The following is a 22,190-nucleotide window of genomic DNA, read 5'->3' on the forward strand; positions in this document are numbered from 1 at the left end:
ACAACAGTGTGAACTATAGTCATTCTGTTGTACGTTACACCACCAACACTTATTTAAGTTGTAACTAGAAGTTTATGTCTTTTGACCACCTTTATCCTGTCTCCCCTCCACCCCCTGTAACCTCAAATCTGATTTCTTTTTCTATGAGTTTGGTTTTGTCTTTTCTTTAGGTTCCACATATAAGTGAGATCATTCAGTATTTGTTTTCCTTTGTCTGAGTTATTTCACTTAGCATAATGCTCATGTTGTTGCAAGTGGCATGATTTCCTCATTTAAAAAAAAGATTTATTTATTTTTAAAGATTTTATTTATTTGAGAGAGAGAGAGAGAAAGCAAGCACAAGCAGGGGGAGTAGCAGAGGGAGAAGGAGAAGTAGGCTCCCGGCTGAGCAGAGAGCCAATGTGGGGCTCCATCCCAGGACCCTGGCATCACGACCTGAGCTGAAGGCAGATGCTTAACCGACTGAGCCCCCAGGTGCCCCTAAAGATTCATTTATTTATTTGAGGGAGAGAGAGAGAGCTCGTGCATGGGAGGGGTGGGGGGGAGGGGCAGAGGGAAAGAGAATCTCATGCAGACTCTGTGTTGAGCCCGGAGCCCCACGTGAGGCTTGATCTCACGACCCGGAGATCACAATCTGAGCTGAAACCAAGAGTCAGGCGCCCAACCAACTGTGCCACCTGGGGCCCTGGTTTCCTAATTTTTTTTAAAAAAGATTTTATTTATTTATGTGACAGAGAGACAGCGAGAGAGGGAACACAGCAGGGGAGTGGGAGAGGAAGAAGCACACTCCCAGCAGAGGAGCCCGATGTGGGACTCGATCCCGGAACGCCGGGATCACGCCCTGAGCCGAAGGCAGACGCTTAACGACTGTGCTACCCTCATTTTTTAATGGCCGGATACTTCAGTGCTCCTGAAGGGATTTAGATTACCTTCTAGGCTTGACAACCACTGGTGCAGAAGCAGAAGAATAAAGTTCCTTCCCCCTTCTGCCCAGGCAGATTCAGTGTTCCCTAAACCGGCCCCATGTTTTTGTGCCTCCTTATCCTTGATCGCTTCTTCCTCTCACAGTATTTGAACATCACTTTATTATGTCACTGTTACGATATCATGTGTGTTTCCCTATTCTTTCCCCAACCAGATGGGCTCCTCAAGGGCATCTTCAAGTTTCCTGCATCTAAGGTTGCCATATATAGCTGAGCACGTTATTCACTGCTCAAAGGAACTGGGCGTCTAGACATCTTAATAAAGGTTTATTAAATGAAAAAATACCCAACCCCTTTAGACTCTGAGTCTTACCAGATCATGTAAAGATGCAGTAACTTTCATCCCTATCACCTGAAACTGGAAGCAAAATTTCAGAAATTAGTTTTAATTCAATTCATTATATGTGTGTGAATAGGTGTATATATTATATGTGTGTACATATATGAAAACATACACATACATGTTAACCGCAGCGTTGTAGGCAGCACTGGGCCAAGCTGAATAGGTGATAGGCGGACGATTCTGCTGGCTGCTCGTTCCCTAATGACACTTGAGTATGTGCAGTACTGGGTTATAGCTCTGTGTGAGGGAGCCTGCATTAGGTTCCACTGATGCAGTAGACAGTTCTGGGGTTGCCCCATGTCCACATTTTTTTTGTTGTTTTAGATTTTATTTTATTTTTAGATTTCATTTTTAAGTAATCTGTACACCCAATGTGGACTCAAACTCACAACCCCGAGATCAAGAATCACACATTCCACCGACTGAGACAGCCAGGCACCTCCCACCCCCCATGTCTAAGATTTTAAAATAAACTCTGCTCTGGGCTGATCTTTTTCCCCTCTTGCAGGAAGGAGTGCAGAAGAGGGGAAAGTTGCAGGAGTTCTTCCTCATTGGCCTCCATGGATCCTGAGATGTACAAATAATGTGGGGTGAGATAGTAGGAAGTAAAACATACCTAACTATGGCCAAATTTGGGGATGTTGTTAGGAAGACCAGCACCCACTTTTGGCACAACTTTATTGATTAGAATTATCTAATCAAAACCATACTAGGTTTGCCTAGCATCAAAGACAGAATGTATGGCCTGCTTGTTGAGTTAGTGAGAGCTGAGGGTATCTGGGGTCAAGACTTTCACTGATGGAATCAAATTGCTGTGAAGGCATCACAAAGAGTGCGTTGGGTGGAGAAGCGTGAGCTGGGCGACTGGAAGCCTTGACCATTCAAATGTGCACATTTGCTTGGTCTTCCCCTGGAACTGAGAAGGAAGGCAATATCTGAGGTCAGAAGGAGAAAAGCCCTGTGAAAGGTAGAATTTATGGAACTGTGATCTTTAAAAGCCTCAGATTGAACCCCTTTGTCTCAGACCGATCCATGACTCTGGCCAAAGACAGCAATCAAGGGGAAGACAAGTTAAATTTATATTATGGACCAACAGTCAGCAAACATCTATAAATGGCCAGAAATAGTATTTTAGGCCTTTTCGGACCTCACAGTCTCCATTGCAACCTCTCTCTCTGCTGTTGTAGCATGAAAGCAATCTTAGTTAATTTGCATAGTTATTTGCATAGTGAATGAGTGTGACTGTGTTCCAATAAAATTTTATTTATAACACAGGTGGTAGCATATATGACCCATAGGCCCTAGTGTGCTAGCCCTTACTCTGGCGTACCACAAACAGGAATCTGTGCATCTGCAAGAAATATCAAGTTTCAAATATGATCGGAGCACTGTTGACTCCATGAATGGGACTCTCTGATTAAGTGGGCTTGACTCTCAGATCTCCTACTTACAAGTTGTGGGACTTTGGAGAAAACACATAACTTTTTTCATCTCAGGCTCCTTGTTTATAATATGGAGATTGTAAAGCCTGCTCTGCCTACTCCAGGATGATTATGACACTCAAATGAACTGTAATTCATCAGCAGAAAGAAGCTCTCATTAGTACCTATAATGGAATTGCAGAGACATCGTATGAATTAAAAACTGAAGCTCCTTAATGGGAGAGATGGTGCTTATTCACCGTCGAATCGTTAGCACCTGCCACGTATTGGCGCTCAGAATAAATTTACTGACTTTATAAATGAAATAGAGAAAATATTTCCTTCTTTCAAATCAGTGTGGTGTTATTTGAATAGACTGGAGCAGTAGAAGCCCACGGTGAAACAGTGATTCGAAAATAGAACATGAGCCACTTACTTTTTGGAATTTAGCTGCATTTGGGGAGTGTTTCTGGAGCAACTTGCCTAAACTGCTTTGGACTTGCAGAAAAGACTCCCATCAGGATGTTACATACACATTTCCAACTCTACTCAGATATATTGGAAGTGTTCCATAACTGAGGGAGGGTTTTTCCTCAGGCCTTTAAACATTTCTCATCAGTAATATCCTCATCGCAAGAGAATCCTAAGCCATCTGACCGAGTACCCCTGGGACAGTCACTTGTTTCAACACAGATCCCATGGTTGGACGTGGCCATGTGCACAGATTCCCCAGACTCACGATACCAGCTTGTTAAGCAAGTCAGGGGTTTGTTTGGTGTTTTACAGATGTGTCATTGCCCAAAGAAAGGCTAAAGATAACAGTCTATTGTGAGTTCTACCGATGCCTTTTAAATAAAAAGAAAATGAAGTCAAGATCTTAGTTATGTTGTGTCCTGAGTCAAATGCAATAGTTTCATTTGTCTTTCCATTTTGGAGGCAGCATTGAACAGTGGAAAGAACAAGGGCTTTGGAGCCAGCCAGACCTGAGTTAAAATCATGATGACAGCATGTTAGAGAACAGTGGCCTTGCATGGTGGACTTACTCTCAGTTGTGCATCTCAAGGTTTTCGTGAAAGTAAGACGAGTCCGTAGAGATGAAGGTACCTAGCACAGAGCTGCTGGCACCCATTCTTGGGTGGGAGTGGAGGAAACTTCTAAGAGATGGTGGTTGTTGTGGGCTGGGTGGCCTCCCCCACAGGAATCCAGTACAGCAGCCTTCTTCCAGGGTTTTGCCTTCTGCTTGTCATAATCAGGGTCAATGAGACCTCTCTTGGCTGACAGTAGATGAAAACCATTTCAGATCAGGGTGTGATGTGGGGGAAATGTTCTTAGGCAACCTCGAAAGGAGTGACCAAAAGACTAGTGGGCAGGAAGAGAGGCGTGGGTGACCAGACCATCCCAGGGAAAGGAGCCACCACCAATGATCAATGATCCTTCTGTTCATTCCCCAGTAACATTTCCCTCCATTAGTTTGTATATTAGGAATTGGTCTGCATTGAATGTAATGCGGTTGCTTTGAGGAGCCATTTGAGTGTATGGGGACTAGTTGGGAGAGTTGGCTTTAGGATTAGGCCACCTATTAGGCAGATTACTTGGCTTCTCTGAGTCTTAGCTTCCTTGTCCCCGAGGATGATAACATTTATTCTCCACCCTCTGTGTCATTGCCTTGCCTCGTGGCTCCTGTCCACTCATTGTGGCAGCTCATTCACGGTCTTCGAAGCTAATCACTGAAGTCTCTGGGTAGAACTGTTTGTTTTAGACACTCTAGAAGCTACTGGCCTGTTGATGGTTGCCTGCCCACCTCAGGTCTGATCAGCATGGTCGGCAGGGAGACAGGGTAGATGTGATTTATGATCACATAAAGTGACTCAGAGATGGCTGCTTAGCCAAGGACTGTGGACAGAGCCATTCTCATAGGAGATTGTGGGTGTGATGGATGCAGAGATAATACGGAGAGCTTTAATGCAAGGTAGATAGTGGTAATGGCAACAAAAGAAATGCTGTTAAAGAGGTTCATAAGTTCAAATGAGAAAGAACTTGCTTTCTAGCTAGGGGAGTAAAGGAAATGCTTCATGAAAGAAAAGGCCTCTGGAGTGTCTATTACCCTAGGTCAGTTAGGGCTCATACCTGAATTGAAGGTAAGGGTCAGTCTCACCCAAACCTCATGACCGGGAAATTCAGGGAGTTCCTCCAACGAACCCATCCCATCCCCTGGCCACAAGCATTGATTCAAGGATGGTGTATGACAAAAGTCAAGCCAGTCAGGGACAGTGAGATCTACCAGGAAGCAGACATTCCTCTTCTCTGCTGAATTTGAACATGGAAGCATGTGGCCTTCAAAGTCATTGCCAGTTATCTTCAGGCACAAGGGGTGACACTTTTGAGAACGGAATCCTCTTTGAGGAAGTAGAGCTGGGCGGGGGGAAGACTGGTCTCTGGATGCATCATTTTGTGAATATATGGGGAGTTGAGGGCATTAGTGAAAAATACAATTTGCTGGGAGCACTGGAGCAAGGATGTTAATATTGGAAATACAGATTAGAAAAAGATCATTGAAAGTCTTGAATGGGGGATAAGAGGGTTTCTATAGCCTTTCTATAGGCAATAGGAAGCTACTGAAAGCATTTAAGTGCTGTGATATGAGTGGTGTCATGGATAAATTAATCAGTAATGGGTGCAAAATAGATTGGAACGGAGAGAGGTTGCACATGGGGAGATGATGGGGAGCTTATTGTAATAATCTGAAGACCTGAACTAGAGCAACTGCAGTGCGGCTGGAAACAGGAGGGTGTGGACACATAAGACCACACAGTCAAGATTTTAGACAAAGATTTTGTCATTTAGTAAAGGCCGCATGAATGAGGGAGGGTGCTGACATGCTAGTCAAGGCTGGAAGAGCGCCACGCCTCACGTTCTTGGCTGGCTCCTCTAGGCCACTGTTTATCACCATAAAAGGTGGATGGAAAAGATTAGACAACGGATTAGATAAAAAATTTTCTTTAGGTGCCATGCCGCAATGCAAATGGATCATGATGACATTTTCTGACATTGAGAAAGTCTGTGGTGTTGACTCACAGTCTGTACCATTAGCAAACTTCAGGAGCTATTTATACACAGTGCTAGCAAAATACTTTTGAAGGGGGTGGCATAAAAATACATATCTGTTTGTTGAGATTTGAACTGTTTCTCTAACTGGCTGTGTGACTCTGAGTAAATCACTCACCCTCTCTGAGCTCTAGTTTCCTCAACTGTAAAAAGGGGAAGAATAGAGCTTCTTTCTGGGGTTGTGGTCCTGATTTCATGATCTCATAGGAAAATCCCTTGCCAGTGTCTCATAAATCAAAGATAACTAAATACAAAGTAAAAGAAGTAAAAGTATTTAAAAAATAAATAAAAGGTAAGTATGTTTCAAACCTTCCTCCTTTCCTTTCTCCCTTTTCTTTCTTTTTTTTTTTTTTTTTCCTGAGTACGCTTTGTGTTTGCAGGCAGCCCTTAAAAAGGTAGTATTTGTGTTGTTACAGGCTGTTGCTAGGCTTCGTGTAACTTTTTTAAAAGATTTATTTGTTTTAGAGGTGGGGGAGGGGCCGAGGGAGAGGGAGATTATTTATTTATTTATTTGGGAGAGAGTGAGAGCTAGAGGGGTGGGGCATACACACAGAGGGAGAGGGAGAGAGAGAGAAGCAGGCTCCATGCTGAGCAGGGAGCCCAATGGGGGGCTCGATCTGAGGACCCTGAGATCATGACCTGGGCGGAAGGCAGATGCTTAATCGACTGAGCCACCCATGCACCCCAGAGAGGGAGAGAATCTCAAGCTGACTCCCCACTGAGTGTGGAGCCTGAGCCAGGGCTCGATCCCAGGACCTTGAGATCATGACCTGAGCAGAAACCAAGAGTTGGGTGCTTAACCAACTGAGCCACCCAGTGACTTTTATGGTGAAGATTTTAGTGCCATCTGCATTACCGAGCTGGGATAGCCTTTCCCTGCCCTGGATTTTATAATGCTGAAATAACTAATACACAGTATTTTACGAAGATGATTTGCTTTAAGAGCTATAAGCTACTCCTTACTTATAATATTGCGGAGAACAAACCACAGCAAAGGGCAGTGGGTGTGACAAGCATTGTGAGCGATATGTTTAGAGCGGGGGTGTGATAGGGATGGCGAAGATGCACAGGGAAGTGATGAGGTCCATAGACGGAGCATAGGGGAAGTGCTGTGGCTAGGGGAGAGCCTCTGTTATAGATCTAGTGTCATAGATCTGTCAGCAGCTCCCCAGTTTCTCTCCACTACCGTTTATTGAATGGTTACTATGGGCTAAGTGTTTGTACTATTTTGTTTAATTCTTGAGATGACCCTAAGTGTCAGATAAAGCATAATTATTAAGCTCATTTGACAGATGAGGAAATTGAAACTTAGGTCACTTGTCCGAGGTCATGAAGACAGCTGGTAAGTGATGGAGCGAGAACTTGAATCCCGGGCTTTACTGATTCTAGAGCCCATGGTTTTAACTATCATCCCAGATCACCTGGGAAGCTCTCTCTTATCTTTTATTTTATAGGCACTTGATTTATGTCACCCATCTGGAATGGGATGGAGTGAGAAAAGGGGGTTTGGGAACTATTGTCTCCTCAAGATTACTCAGCTCTTTGATATCTCGCCTGGGAGCCACATTGACTGTCAGCTAGAAGGTACTGGAAAAAAATAGATTGCTCCAGGGTGTTCACTTGGGTGCAATTTATTATTTCTAAAGATAAGGCCTAAAGAGACTTCTATACTGCATTCTATTTCTTCCAGTGAATGAAAGCAGAAGGGCATCTGTTTAGCATTTGAAATATGCACCTGGCTCGCTCTGGTTAAAAGAGAAAAAGAAATACTAAAACACAGTAATCCAAATAATTATTCCTTCTCTGGCTGGCTTGCCCCCTGCTTTGAGTATGGGACTCAAAGGCGGTCATTTAACTTCGGGACTGCCAAAAAAGGATGTCCTTGTGCTTGATTAATTGGAAAGGCTAAAGATCTCCCCAGGAGAGGGTTGGATTTCCCTCTGGGTCTAAATCTTCTGGGCTCTGGTCTGAAGCTTGGGGAAAGTGCTGAGACTCTGTCAGAGAGGGAGCTCCAAAGGAGACCTCATCTCATTTAATACCGCCCTTGAACTGTGGAAGGCACTCCAGCCCAGTGTGCTAGATTTCTGCCAAATGCCCCTCCAAGACCTGCTTTCTACCCTTTCCTGCCCTGCGCCGTGTCTTGGGAGGCAGGCCTGTGTGGACTGCATCAGTGGGTTTCCTTACTGTCTGGTTTCCAGTTTGATCGGGCCAGAGGGAAGCACCCACAGCCGATGGGAAGGCAGAAGAGAGCAACATCAGAGTATTATTTTCTCCTGTCCTCCCTGCCAGAGCACCTGCACAGGCTGCGTCCGTCCTCTGAAGGCCTTGGCTCCTGTGGATGGTCCAAGCGACTGCTTCTCCCTTGCTCCTTCAAGCCCTAGGTGTACTAAGGGCTCCTTGCAGTAACTAGCCATGAAATACCACACTATCCATTTTGTGCACATGTCTTTATAAGTAGCTGTGTTATTACACTCGAGTCAAATCACCCAGTTTGGACGTGCCATCTGTTTCCTGCTGGGACCTTGACTGATACACCCAGAGAAGTTTAATGACTTGTCCAAGGTCTCAGGAGGATTTGGCTACAACCAGTGTGTGCTAACGAGAAGAGATAACACTGGCGTATTTTACTGTTTACGAAGCAATTTCATCACCATCATCTCGGGTACAGGAAAAGCTTTCCACTTAGAGATTAGAAAATTGAATTTTAGAGGAGAGGAGGAATTGGCCACAGCTGATGAGCATCAGGGCTATCCTCGAACCCAAGGCATGGGCTCTGCCAGTCACACCCTGGGCACCTCCAGGTCAGGCTGAACCTCTAATTCTTCGCTAGCACCACTCCAACATGTAGCATCAAGGGAACAAACACACCCAGAGTCTCATCTTCCAGGTCCCCAAAGCTAGCGATGCTACATACACAGTCCAACAACCCTGTGAGAAAAGTGGTAACGCCCCTATCTTATACATGAGAACAGTCAGGCTCAGAAGGCTGAATATCTGATCCAAAGTCACGCAGCTGGGAAGTAGCTGGAACTTGAACCCTGGCCTGTCTGCCAGCTCTTCCCACTGCCCCGCGCTGCCTCCGTGCGCACAGGTGTGGATTTCTGAAGGCACTGCAGGCTGCAGACCTAGCGCATCCTTTGTACTTTCTCTTATCAAACCAGTCCCAGCCTGGCCTTGGTACTAACTCTGGGACCTTGGCCTGGATTTCCTATTGGGAGGCCAAGGAGGCTTTTGTGGGTAAAACACCTTCGAAAATGGAGTGTAGGGGCGCCTGGGTGGCACAGCGGTTAGGCGTCTGCCTTCGGCTCAGGGCGTGATCCCGGCGATCTGGGATCAAGCCCCACATCAGGCTCTTCCGCTGTGAGCCTGCTTCTTCCTCTCCCACTCCCCCTGCTTGTGTTCCCTCTCTCGCTGGCTGTCTATCTCTGTCGAATAAATAAATAAAATCTTAAAAAAAAAAAAAGAAAAAAGAAAATGGAGTGTAGCTGATTAAGATCAAGAGATAACATGGCAGGGGCGCCTGGGTGGCACAGCGGTTAAGCGTCTGCCTACGGCTCAGGGCGTGAGCCTGGCGTTACGGGATCGAGCCCCACGTCAGGCTCCTCCGCTATGAGCCTGCTTCTTCCTCTCCCACTCCCCCTGCTTGTGTTCCCTCTCTCGCTGGCTGTCTCTATCTCTGTCAAATAAATAAATAAAATCTTTAAAAAAAAAAAAAAAGAGATAACATGGCAAGCCCAGGCAGGCCGTTTGCTGAGATAGCCTGGGAACAATGCAGCCAGGGTCAGAGCCACCTCCTGTCGCTACTGCGGGGGTAGCGGTGCCAGGGGGTGATTTGCAGCTTTGATGAGCATCCCAGTTAGTAGGGCTGAAGGGTCCATCCCCTGGGCCCATTAGCTTTCATGACATAAAAGCAGAGTCAGGGGCTGTTGTTGGCTGAGCATTGACCTGGGGTCACCTACTCTCTGTGTGACCTTAAGGACTCATTTCCTCACTTTGGGCCTCCGTTTCCTCATCTGAAATATTGGACGAGATGGATGAATCCAGCTGCCTCCTATCTTCCCAGTCTGTCCTTTATGAGTTTGGGAGTCTGGGGAAGTATGTGAGTCTTTCAAGACCTCCCCACTTGCTGACCCCCCACGCCCCAATCCCTTAGCAGGATAGCAGGGCTGTATTGTTGGTACATTTGCACCAGTCCATTCACATTGTCTTCCCTACTTACTCACGTCCATAAATAGCTGGCCAAGACCGCACAGTGGCCTGTGGTTGTGGAGGGGGCAGGACCAGATTCAGGACTCTGTGTAGCAGTTTTGCCAGCCACCAACCCTTGAGTGGTGATTTGCAGTCTTGGGAAGTATTCTAGGTGAGGTGCTGGTCCAACCTGCACTTACTTTATGACAGTGACAAGCAGAGCCTAGGGTGCTAAGTGACTTGCCAGGATACCCATGACCGGGGGCTTCCAGCCTCCGGGAGCACTGTACTCTTACCGCCAAACAAGTCTCACTGTGCTTGGTGAGGGTCTCCAAAGGCTATCGCTTTGAGAATGAAACAGAAATGGTAAACATACGGTGTAGGGGGAAACACCACAGAAAATGTAGATCAATAAAAAGAGGAAGATGAAAAGAATGATTTGATGCCACACTGTGTTGGCTTAAGCAGAGTAGGGCTATTATGAGATGACCTGGAACCTGGCTTAAAACCCAGCAGCGACTGAACTTCTTGTTCTTATTGGCAGTTCAAGGGCTCGTGGCCACTGTGCTTTCTGTTTTGGGAGGGCCCCTGGCCAGAGTTTCTGTGTACTCAACCCAAGCCAGGTGATGAAGCAATTGGCAGTAGACAGAGAAAGGGAGAGTGCTTTTCCTGGCTGAATGAGGAGACCTGTTCTGTGGTGGTGCAGTCTGGGGGGTGGGGTGGTCCCTGAGACAGGTGGGTAAATCTATAGGGACATTTGCTCTGTGGGAAGATTTGCCTCCCTCTCATACCCACCTTTAGAGCTCGGTCCTCCTTTCATTTCTCCTAAAAAATAGATGCTCCCAGATGCATTTTGACACTGAGGCCTGTGCCTCCTACAGCAAATTAAAAAAAACCCGTTCAAGCCTTAAGGCATAGAATTTTAGAGTGTCGGAGCCCAGAAGGACCTTAGAGCCCAGCTAGTCTCAACCTGGTTATTTAAAATCTGAGGAACCTGTGGTTGAGAGGTGGGAATTGGCTCCCTGAATGTCATGTGGTGAGTTATTGGCAGTGCCAAGCCTAGGACGTGGGCTTTCTGATTCCATTTAGTGTGCTCTCAGGTTAGACATGAATTTCAAACAAATGGTAAACGTGTTCTCAGCCAGCCTGGAATGGTGAAAGGGAGTCTGTGTGTGTAAGTAAGTAATCAGTAGCCTTAATTCCATATACATAATAATAGCTGAAATGTACTGAGATCTTATGTGCTAGCAATTTTACATTCATTGTCTCATTTAATGTCCACATGACCTGTGACAGAGGGGTTTTTATTGCAGGTATTTTAGATGAGAAAACTGAAGCTTAAAATGTCATAATTTGCCTAAATTCACATAGCCAACAAGTAGCCGAGGGAGGGTTAGAACTTAAGTCTGTTTGATGCCAAGCCCTGTCTTCAGGTCACTAGATTAACATAAAATAATCTTACAAAATTTGGTTTGAAGTGAGACACAAATTTTAGGTATCTTTTCCCTTTCATGTTTCAATTTTTTTAAACATTTAAATGGCTGGCTCAGTCCATAGAGCATGCAACCCTTGATCTCTGGGTGGTGAGTGAGCCCCACATTGGGTGTAGGCCTTACTTAAAAAAATTGACATATAGTTCATATTTGAATGTTTTAAGTAAATTCATATAGGACTGAACTTAGCGGTTTAAAGCAGAAGTTCTCAGGGTCTAGTGGGTATCAGAATCACCTGGAGAGCTTCTGAAAAATCCAGACTGCTGCCTCTCCCCCAGAGTTTCTAATGCCTCGAGTCTGGGGTGGGACCTGAGAATTTGCATTCCTAACAAGTTCCCAGAGGCTGTTGCTGTTGCTGCTGCTGATCTAGGGACCTCACACAGAGAATCACTGACTTAAAGGAATCATGAAAAGACTTTGTGTCCACTGAATTTTCTTGCATTGGGTCTCATTTTCCACGTAACTATTCAAGACCAGAGCTGCGACCTGTCAGTAAAAGAGTTGTCAGGAGATAAGAGAAACCATATCATCGCTTGATTTCCTAACTACCATTTCAAAAGGGTTGCAGAGGGGTCTTCAGTTAGGATGAATGGTTGAGAAGGCTAAAGACTTAGGCTGAAAAGAACAGGCTGCTGCAGCAGGAATGGATAAGCTCCAGCTACATCTCCTGCTCCAGCCCTGCTGTCAAGATTGAGGGTTCTGGCGGGAGAAAACATGAATGGCTGAGCTTAGGTCACATGTCTATTCCTGAGCCAATCACCATGGCCAGAAAAATGTGATGCTCTGATTGGCCAACCCTGAGTCACGTGCCCACCCCCAAATCAGGAAGTGACTGGAGCTCCTGGAAATAATTCTACCCACGTGCAGAGCCTGACTAGGGGATGTGAGCTGTCCTCCAAGGGGAAGCCTGAGGACGAGGAACACCAGAAAAACGGGTAAAATGGGGGTGCCTGGGTGGCTCAGTGGTTAAACGTCTGCCTTCTGTTCTGGTCATGGTCGCAGGGTCCTGGAATCAAGTCCTGCGTGGGGCTCCCTGTTCAGCGGGGAGTCTGCTTCTCCCTCTGCCCTTCCTGCCTACTTGTGCTCTCTCTCATTATCGCCCTTTCTCTCAAATAAATAAATAGATAAATAAAATCTTTAAAAAAGAAAGGGTAAAATGGGTGCCAGGTGGCAAAAGCACACATAGCCACCCTTCTAGTTGCCAGGCAAGCCTTTACATTTTAGTTCTGGTTAACTCTTCTTTCTCGCAAAGTTTTCCTAGCTCAAGGGCTAACCTTTCTGTAGATGGAAGTGAGCCAAATCCAGAATGTCTTGAGTGAAATGGAAAGAGATCTGGGCTGGAGATTTGGGTTTTAGTCCTGTTCTGCCATGAACTGCCTTCCCTCTGTGAGTCTGTGTTTTCTTCAGCTATAAAATGAGGAGACTGGCTAGGATCTTTGTGGGCCCTTGGAACTCTACTAGGCTGTGGTTCTGGGTGGGGTCACAGGCAGCGGGGGCCCTCCCTGTGCCTTTCCCGTGATATCTCAGAAAGGAAGGCAGCTTCTTTTAAACATGGGAGGTCCCCGACGTGTTATGACATGGCTTACTAGGACGAGCCTCAGAGAGACTTGGCATCAGCTAGCCTTCCTGACTCCTTATTACCTGTGTGACCTAGGCAAATTCGATGAGCCCCTCTAAACCTCCTTATAGAAGGTGGAGTTGATACTCGCCGCTTGGTCTCAAAAGTTGTTAAGAATGAGAAGACAGGTATGAATGTGCTTTGTAAACCCTCAAGTCTCAGGTAGATGGAGGGCCCACTGACTGCGGGCTCCTGCCTTCCAGGCCAGTGTGTTTCAGGGGCTCAGTGCTCCTGAGAAAAGATTAATACTTCTCATTCAGTGAGCATGAGCCCTTCCACAAGGCACGTGTCTGACACTTGTCGGGCATTTATACTAAACCTTGTTATTTTGCACACAAGTGCCATATCAGGTTGGTAAACTGAGCAACTGGAAGCTGGCCCTGATGACTCTATCCAAGTAGTCCCCACCACCCACCAGTTTCCCTCTCTCTCTGCATCTGTTTCCTCCACAGCACTTATCACAATTCATATTTCTCATTGTGTTCATTTAGTTGCTTATTGCCTAGCTCTGCCATGCTGTAAGCTCATGACGGCAGCCAAGGTGCCTTCCTGTTGCATGCCCAGCACGTATGTGCTCAATGAATATTTTTGGAATTAAAGAACAAATGCAAAAAAAATTAGAGGCCTGTCCCTGTGACTTCTTTGGATTTTCCTCAAAGGTGCTACACTGTAAACCAGTAATTCTAGGCACCTCGTGTGAGCCAGGAATGAAGACAAATGCTGGCAGTGACTGGCTCTTCCAAAGTTGGTAGAGAGTGGCCTGCCCTGTCCCTTGACCTTGAGCTTGCATGCCCTTGCCTTCCCACATGGCCACAGGTACCTGGACTCTGAAGCTCTCCTAAAATGATTTTCAGAAAGGGATCTGATAAAAGCAGGTACACTGGTGAATGAGAACACTGTATTTTTCACAACAAACGATAAGAGATGACAAGGATTTTTGTGATAATTCCCCGCAGGCCTGACTATGTCATTTGTAGGGCCTAGTACAAAATGCAAATATGGGCCACTTGTTAAAGATTTATTAAGAATGTCAAGATTATGGGGCGCCTGGGTGGCACAGCGGTTGGGCGTCTGCCTTCGGCTCAGGGCATGATCCCGGTGTTGTGGGATCGAGCCCCGCATCAGGCTCCTCTGCTGGGAGCCTGCTTCTTCCTCTCCCACTCCCCCTGCTTGTGTTCCCTCTCTCGCTGGCTGTCTCTATCTCTGTCGAATAAATAAATAAAATCTTTAAAAAAAAAAAAAGAATGTCAAGATTGTGACAGTAGAGCATTAAAACAGGTGCAAAGACCCTTCTAAGTGAGGGGGGCTTACCTATGAAGCTGACCCTGCATGCTGCCTTCAGAGCCAGGTTAGGAGATTAGCTTGGATTTCCTGGGCTGGCCCTGCTGTTTGTGGACACTATAGCTTCCAAGAGGCCCTTTTTCCATCAGTTCAAGAACGATACTGCCAGTATATAACACGCACTCAAGAGCCTACTGCTGCTTCTTTACCCAGAAATTTCCCCAGACTGGGGTACCTGGGTGGCTCAGTTGGTTAAAAGGGTCTGGCTTTGGCTCAGGTTGTGATCTTTGGGTCCTGAGATTGAGCCCCACATTGGGCTCCCTGCTCAGTGGGGTGTCTGCTGGTCCCTCTGCCTCTGCATCCCCCTCCCCCGTACTCTCTTTCTCTCAAATAAATAAATAAAATCTTAAAAAAAAAGAATTTCCCCAGACTCCATGGTTTCCAGCGGAGCCAGTTGAGTCAGAGCAGAGCCAAGTTTATTTATTTTTTTATCTAGTTGCTTAAGGAAGCAGGAAAGTTGTTTTTGGAAAACTCCCTAGAAGGTAAGCATGATGACATTCTTTTATTGTTTACAGGAACACACTGGCACGGAGGGAATTCCTGTTGCCACCACATGCTACTGTTTACCTGTCCTTCACACACCTACAGCAAGCAAGTGACACAACCTCCTTCAGGGGCCCCACCTTCAGGAATGTGGCCTTATTTTACAGGGGGGGAAGAGCAAAGGCAGGTTTAGGAGTGTGACCTTGAGTGAGAATGGGAGGGGACACTGGCTTCTGCTTCCTGAAAGCCACCAAGGGAAACTAAGTAATTATTCAATCAATAGATATTTTAAATAAATGAATATGGTTGTGGATTTAATTGATTTTATTTTTGAATAGGTAATACATTCTAATGGTTCAAAACTCCAAATTTACAAAAAGGTTTATGAAAAATTGTTACCCTCCCAAGTAATCGAGTTCCCCACCCCTGCAGGTAGACATTTTTTTTGCACCCTGGTAGAAATACTGTTTGCATAAGTGAGCACATATGAACACACCCTCCCACCCCATTTTTTTCCTCTGACCAGTGATTGCATACTTTAACACTGTCCTGTACTTTGCTCTTTTCACTGAAGCTTATATCCAGGAAATCTTTCTCTATCAGTTCACAAAGAGCTTCCTTGTTCTTTCATAAGTATGCATAGTATCGTCCTTGTGTAACTGTATCGTAATTTATTTAACCACATGGACATTTAGGTTCTTCCAGGCTTTTGTTATTACAAACAGTGGTGTAATAAACTGTTTTGACAAGTGAGGTTCAGAGCTTCTCTTAGTTCCTTGAAGGAAAATGGAAGTCAGATTCACTACCAGTTTCATTTTCCGAGAGGAGGGCATGTGCATTTCTAGATCTAATGGATACTACCATTCAGCCCTCTGAATTTCTGCAAGTACTTGCGGAGTAACCACTTCATGATAACACTGTTGCAAAACACTGGGGATACTCCTGTGCCATGACAGACCCTGCTCTTCTGGGGACGCGGTTTGGTTGGGGGCTGAGGGAGGACCCCTGTGATCAACAAGAAGCCAAATGAATGAACAAGAGAATTTCAGATCGTGATCAATGCTATTAAAAAAAAAATTCAGGGGTGCCTGGGCAGCTCATTCAGTTAAGCGTCGGCCGACTATTGATTTCTGCTCAGGTCATGATCTTGGGGTCATGAGATCGAGCCCTACGTCGGGCTCTGCACTCAGCAGGGAGTCTGCTGAAGATTCTCTCCCTCCCTCTGCCCCTCCCCCATCTCTCTCTCTCTCTCTCTCTCTCAAATAAATAAATAAATCTTAAAAACATTTCAAACTCAGGTGATGTGATGGAGCGTGTGCGGAGGCCACCACTTAAATGGGGACCAGGAATGGCCTCCCTTGGATCACTGAGCTGTACTTGGAGGGATGGTTCCAGACGCGATAAAAATAAGCCTCTCATTTTGAATTTGTGTGATTTGTAAAAGCTCTTTCAGACTTTCCCCCGTCAATTGGTTGGTTGCCTCAGAGCAGGCAATACTTTGCGGGGTGGAGGGGTTGGGGACGTTTTCTTTTGTCCTCTCTCTATATTCTGTTTTTGCAAAAGAGAAAATAATCTTTAAGTATCCACTCCACAGGAGGGTGGCCCCTCACACTGTTTGAAGAGGACAGAGCAGGGAGCAGCAGCCTGGGGCTGGATCTGGGAAGGCCTCAGTCTTTGTAACTCAAGCCACCTGGGCTAAGCTTGTCATCGAGTCCAGGTGGCCCGCAGCCTGGTGATGCTGAGTCTTGTGGAGGGTCCCAGAGTGGTGGCGGCTCAGCTGTGAGGACCCAGATTGTCCTTCTGTTCTTTAGTCTCCCTTCCTTCAGCCTTCTGATGTGGATGCTCTCAGAGCTCAGAACACTGAAGCGAAGGAAATGCTGATGGGTGACCTGGGCATGGAAGCTGCTCATCCTTCCTTCATGTAAGGATGATATTAAACACGTTGAGCCATCAGTCTGGCACTGGCCCCCCTGACCTGGCAGAAGCTGGCTGCTGTGTTGAGTGAGTGCTTCCCTCCCATTTCCTGCCTCTATGCTCGCTTTCCTCCGTCCTTGTCCTTTCCAGCAGCAATGCAGGCAGTCCTTCCAGTTCCAGCTTGAGTGCCCCTCCCCCGTGAAGCCTTCCCACCCCCCTGACAGCCTGATTTAAAGCCTTCAGGGCAGGGCAGCCATTGTCTTTATTCTCTACAATGTCCTTGGGGGCAGAAGCCTTGACACCCATGCCCACTTCTGTCTCTCCCCTAGAGCCTGGCACGATAGAGCCTTGTCCGTAGTAGGCCTTCAACACACACACACACACACACACACACACACACACACACACACACACGTGTTGTCCCGGCAGAGTAAAAGTGCTGCCCTGGTTTGTAAGATGACACTCTGGCCATAAATGGGCGAGCTGGCGATGCTCAGGAGATGGCGATTAGCACATTGTTGTTACTTGAACTTGTTCTAGCGGGTCTATTTCCCATCCAAGTCAGCACTCTCTTGTTTTCTATTTTGGGTCCTATTTCACCAGAATGATTAAACAAAGGGGAAATCATCAAAAACCACAGCAGAGCCTGATGGGGTGGAGGAAAAGGCAGAAGCGAGCGTGTGGGGTTAGGGGAGGTTGATAAAAATACAGTAAGTGGGTGGGAGTCTGAGAGACGGGGCGGCCCAGACTGAGGCTGCGGCAAGCCTCGCATGCAAAACAAGACCATATGGCAGAGTCTTCGGGGAAAGAGCTTTATGAGCAGGGGGGCTGAATCCAAGTAACTTCACCCTGGGAACCGGTCAACTGTCCTGACTTGGGAGAGAGGGAAGCCAAAATTGCTTCAGAATTTTTTTTTTTTTCCTGGAAAGAAGCATGAACAGAAATTCCAGCTGAAGGGCCAGTTTTCCCCTTCTCCTTCCGTTTTTAGGGCTGGACATACGGCTCCTGTCTGGGAGACGGAGCCCTCTGCATGCATTTCTTCCCTGGGCTGCTGGGAGAGAGGGTCTGGTCCCTGCATTCCTCCCCTGGGTGGAGGGGGCTGACCCCAGATTCTCCCCAGTGCAGAGTCTGGTGTGTCCCTGGGAGGGGGGGGGGGATGCCTTGATGTGGAAGAGACCCAGAAGGATCAGGAACCCACAGCACCCAAGGGAGAACCATGAGCCTAAGTGACCTGTGGCAGGGCCTGAGGGAATGAGAGAGAACGAGGCTTACTTGCTTCTGGAGCTTCTGCCCATGTGAGATTTTTAGCAGCCCTTTCGGACAGAGGTCCAAAGCTCCTGCTTGGCCACTACGTACCCATAGCCTCTCTTCCAGAACCCACAGAGCTGTGCTGTGGCCACTAACCACATATGGCTAGAGCACTTGAAGTGTGGCTGGTTCAAGTGGAGATGTGCTTTAGGTATAAAATACATCCTGAACTTGGAAGTCTTTGTATTAAAAGACAACATAAAATATCTTTTTTTAAAAAAAGATTTTATTTATTAATTTGAGATCGAGCAAGAGAGAGATCACAAGCAGGGCAGAGAGGTGGAGGGAGAGGGAGAAAGAGGCTCCCCACTGAGCAGAGAGGCCTGATGTGGGGCTTAATCCCAGGACACGGAGATCATGACCTGAGCTGAAGGCAGATGCCCAACCGACTGAGCCACCCAGGTGTCCCGGAAACATAAAATATCTTACTAATAATTTTTGTATTGATTACATGTTGAAATGATGATGTTTGGATATACTGAGTTAAAATATAGTAGTAACATTAATTTCATCTGTTTCTTTTTTACTTTTTCAATGTGGCTACCAGAAAATTTAAAATTGCATATGTGGTTTGCATTATATTTCTGTTGGCTGGTGCTGGTCTTCATAGGGTCTGTGTCTTAGGCTGGGGAAAGGCCTGCAGGGGCCTGGTTAAATTTTTAACTGGAAGGTGTCACAGGTTTAAATATTAAAAAAAAAAATCATCTTATTGGATCAGTCATCTGTGACTAATAACAAAAATCAGGGGGTCATAGGGAGAAGGGGGTTCTGTCACATTTACTGTGCCAGGGGATAGGGCCTCAAATCTGGAAGAGGACCCCTAAGAGGGTGGAGCTCAGTGTTCATTCTGCATTTATCCAAGGATGCAGCAGGGAACAAGGCAAAGACTCCTCCTGCTGTCATGGAAAGGATAAGATGGGAAATAGAAATATATAGTCTAAATGCATTCAAGAACTGCAGGAGAAAACATGTCATGTTAGCAGGGGATAAGTGATAGGGAAAAAAGTAAAGCAAATAAGAGGGTTTTGATTTGGAATATGGTGGTCAGAGAAGGTTTCGTGGAGAAGGTATCAGAGCCAAACCTTAAGGAGGTCAGAGAGTGAACTATGCAGTGAACTGGGGGAAGGGCATTCCAGCTGAGCAACCCAAAGGCTGGAGTGGGTCTGATGTGTTTGGGGACAGCAAGGGGCCAGTGTAGCTGGTGTGGAGTGCACAGGAGGAGGCCAGAGGAGAGCCGGTCAGGAGAATGGCAGGGAGCAGAACACTTAGGGCCTCGCAAGCCATCTCAATGCCTTTGTCTTTTACTCTTTGCTCTTGGAGAGTAACAGGGTCATTGTGGCTGCTGAGTAGAGACAGACTCCAGGGGCCACAGTGGAAGCAGGAGGCCAGTTAGAAGAGTGGGCATCAATTAGGGCCAGATGAAAAGATGGCCCACCGGGGCGGCCAGAGTACAGATGAATGAGGAGAGTTGCCTGCGGGCCCTCTGGGTTTTCTTTTCTTTTGCTCCTAAAAGATCTTATTTATTTATTTGAGGGAGAGAGAGCACAAGCCAGAAGGAGGGTCATTGGGAGAGGGAGAAGCAAACTCCCCAGTGAGCAGGGAACCCTACTCGGGGCGCAGTCCCAGGCCTCTGGGATCATGACCTAAGTTGAAGGCAGATGCTTAACCAACTGAGCCACCCAGGTGCCCCTGGGTTTTCTTTTCTCACCCAGAAGCTGAGGTGACTATTCCTGAGGCAGGGACAGCTGGCCCTCCACTTAATGCGCCCCGTGCTTTCCTCTGCTTCTCACCAGCTGGGGCCGTGCTGGTCACTTCTAGCTCACCAAGCTACAGCCCTGCCTCGACTCGGCATTTGCGCTGTCAATGCCTCCACTCTCCCTCTGGCTGGTTCCTTCTCCTCATTCAGGTCTCAGTGCAGATGTCATCCCTCCCCTGCCCAGTGCCTCAAGGAGCCGCTTCCCCATCGATGTCCACCATGTTAGCCTGTTCTGTTAACTTCTTTGCCTTAGTCACTGGTTGAAGCGATTAATTTTTACTACTCGGTTGTCTCTCACCTGCCCCAAGGGTGGGGTGCTTGGGCGATGGTGTCCCCAGTGCCTAGGACAGTGCGGACAGGATGACTATCACAACACCTACTGCAACCAGCTGGAGGTCTGTCTTGCCCCTTCAGCTTGAGGTGAGAAGGCAATAAGCCATGGACTGTGGTGCTGGATAGACTGGCTTTAACTGCTTGCTCTTGCCCTTGGGCAATTTTATCTCTTTAAACCTCAGTTTTACCATTTGTAAAATAGGGATAATATGTGTATCCACCTCATGAGGGTGCTTTTTAAAAATTTTTTTAAAAAAGATTTTATTTATTTATTTGACAGAGACAGTGAGAGAGGGAACACAAGCAGGGGGAGTGGGAGAGGGAGAAGCAGGCTCCCCACTGAGCAGGGAGCCCCTGGGAGGGATGACCCTAGGATCATGACCTGAGCTGAAGGCAAACACTTAACGACAGCCACCCAGGCGCCCCTCATGAGGGTGTTTTAAGGAGTGACAGGATGCATATAAATTGCTTAACTCAATAGTTGGAACTATTATAATTATCATAATTGCTAACAGTTGACCGTATCACTCTCGTCCTCCCATTGTCTAATTTTCTGTCACATGTTCCCAACTCCATTTTCCCTTAATCAAGCACTCTAGACCAGTGCTGCTCAATAGAGTTTTCTTCAGTAATTGAGATATTCTATGTCTGCACTGCCCAGGACAGTAGCCACTAGCCCCATGTGGCTTTGAGCACTTGATATGTGGTTAATGTGATCCAGGGGCTGATTTTTAAACACAATGTAATTTTCATTAATTTAAATTTACATCTAAATAGCCACAGGTGGCTAGTAGCTACCATATTGGACGGCACAGCTCTAGAAACTATGAGTGATGGGATGAAAAAGCTTTTCCTTTAATGAAAAACATTTGGGAGAATTTTAAATAAACGCAGTACTTTTTAAAGGAATCTTTACAGATCTAAATTTACTGTATCCGATTTGGAATACAAGCATATATTACATAGACTTTGATGGTTGGGATGGTTAAATATATGAAAATCCTTAACAAAAAGGGATCTTTCCTTCCCTTCTCCTCCTCCACTGTCTTCTTCCTCTTCTCTAAATGCAGATATTCCATTTCCTTTCTGTTTTTCTCTTTTCTTGCAGGGGCCTCTATCTTACTGGAGCTGAGAGCAGCCTCAGTGGATGGAGGGTGGACAGGGAGAAAGCTGCCTTGACTCATTTCTCTCGTGTTTCCAACAAGGCCCTGGCACTCTCTCGGGACTGCCCGGACCTAAGGGAGGGCTGCCATTTGGGTCATTCATTAGAGTCTGGTAATTAAGAACAATGCAGGACAATCCAGTTGGAAAATCATGAATTTTTGAGCTGGGGGTTACCTTAGCAGATGGTCTGGTCCAAACTCTTCATTTTATAAACAAAGACATTAAAAACCCAGAGAGGAGAAGTGACTTAACCAGGACCCAGATCTTCTGACCCCCCCTCCCCCTGGCCCTGTGCTGGTTCTAGAACTCCCAGTGGAAAAGCCCACATATTTTTCCAATTCTTTTTCTTAGAAACAAAAGCAATTAAAACTCAACTACACTAAACCAAACCAGACTTTTACATTTTGTTTTCCTATTCCTGAGCTTTTTAGAGAGATCTCAGTAAAAATGTTTGGTCTCAATGCATGGGGAAAACATTAAAGACATTCTTTGAGTTCCTTTTGAAGAATGACTCTGTTCTAGAAATGTTTGCATCATGTGTAAAATCCGTATTATAAATGAAATTACTGAATATTGCCTGGCTACTGTAATTTATTTTGTACATTTGCTTTTTTTTTTTTTTTCCCTTAGAAAAGCACATGGCTAAATGTTGGTGGAAAGCTACTAACCCAAGTATGGCAAGAATTTTCATTCTATTTTCAAAGCGACTAAGCAAAGCATAACAAGGTGTTTTTCAAATT

The 22,190-nt window shown here is 46.2% G+C and overlaps 1 long non-coding RNA gene across 7 annotated transcripts in view; it reads left to right on the top strand.

The window, feature by feature from the left end:
- LOC103672300 overlaps nucleotides 1-22,190 on the top strand; it is an 87,800-nt gene that overhangs the window by 39,171 nt on the left and 26,439 nt on the right. Inside the window, exons 1-2 of one of the 7 annotated variants that reach the window (XR_005837108.1) lie at nucleotides 12,378-12,468; nucleotides 22,081-22,176. The exons of 5 other annotated variants lie outside the window; for them this stretch is intronic. This is a non-coding gene — a long non-coding RNA (uncharacterized LOC103672300). Of the gene's footprint in view, nucleotides 1-12,353; nucleotides 12,469-22,080; nucleotides 22,177-22,190 lie in introns of those variants that run through there. One more of the 7 variants, XR_005837111.1, reaches the window with a different exon arrangement.

This window comes from Ursus maritimus, unplaced genomic scaffold (assembly GCF_017311325.1).
Source record: "Ursus maritimus isolate PB19 unplaced genomic scaffold, ASM1731132v1 scaffold_23, whole genome shotgun sequence".
NCBI lineage: Eukaryota > Metazoa > Chordata > Mammalia > Carnivora > Ursidae > Ursus > Ursus maritimus.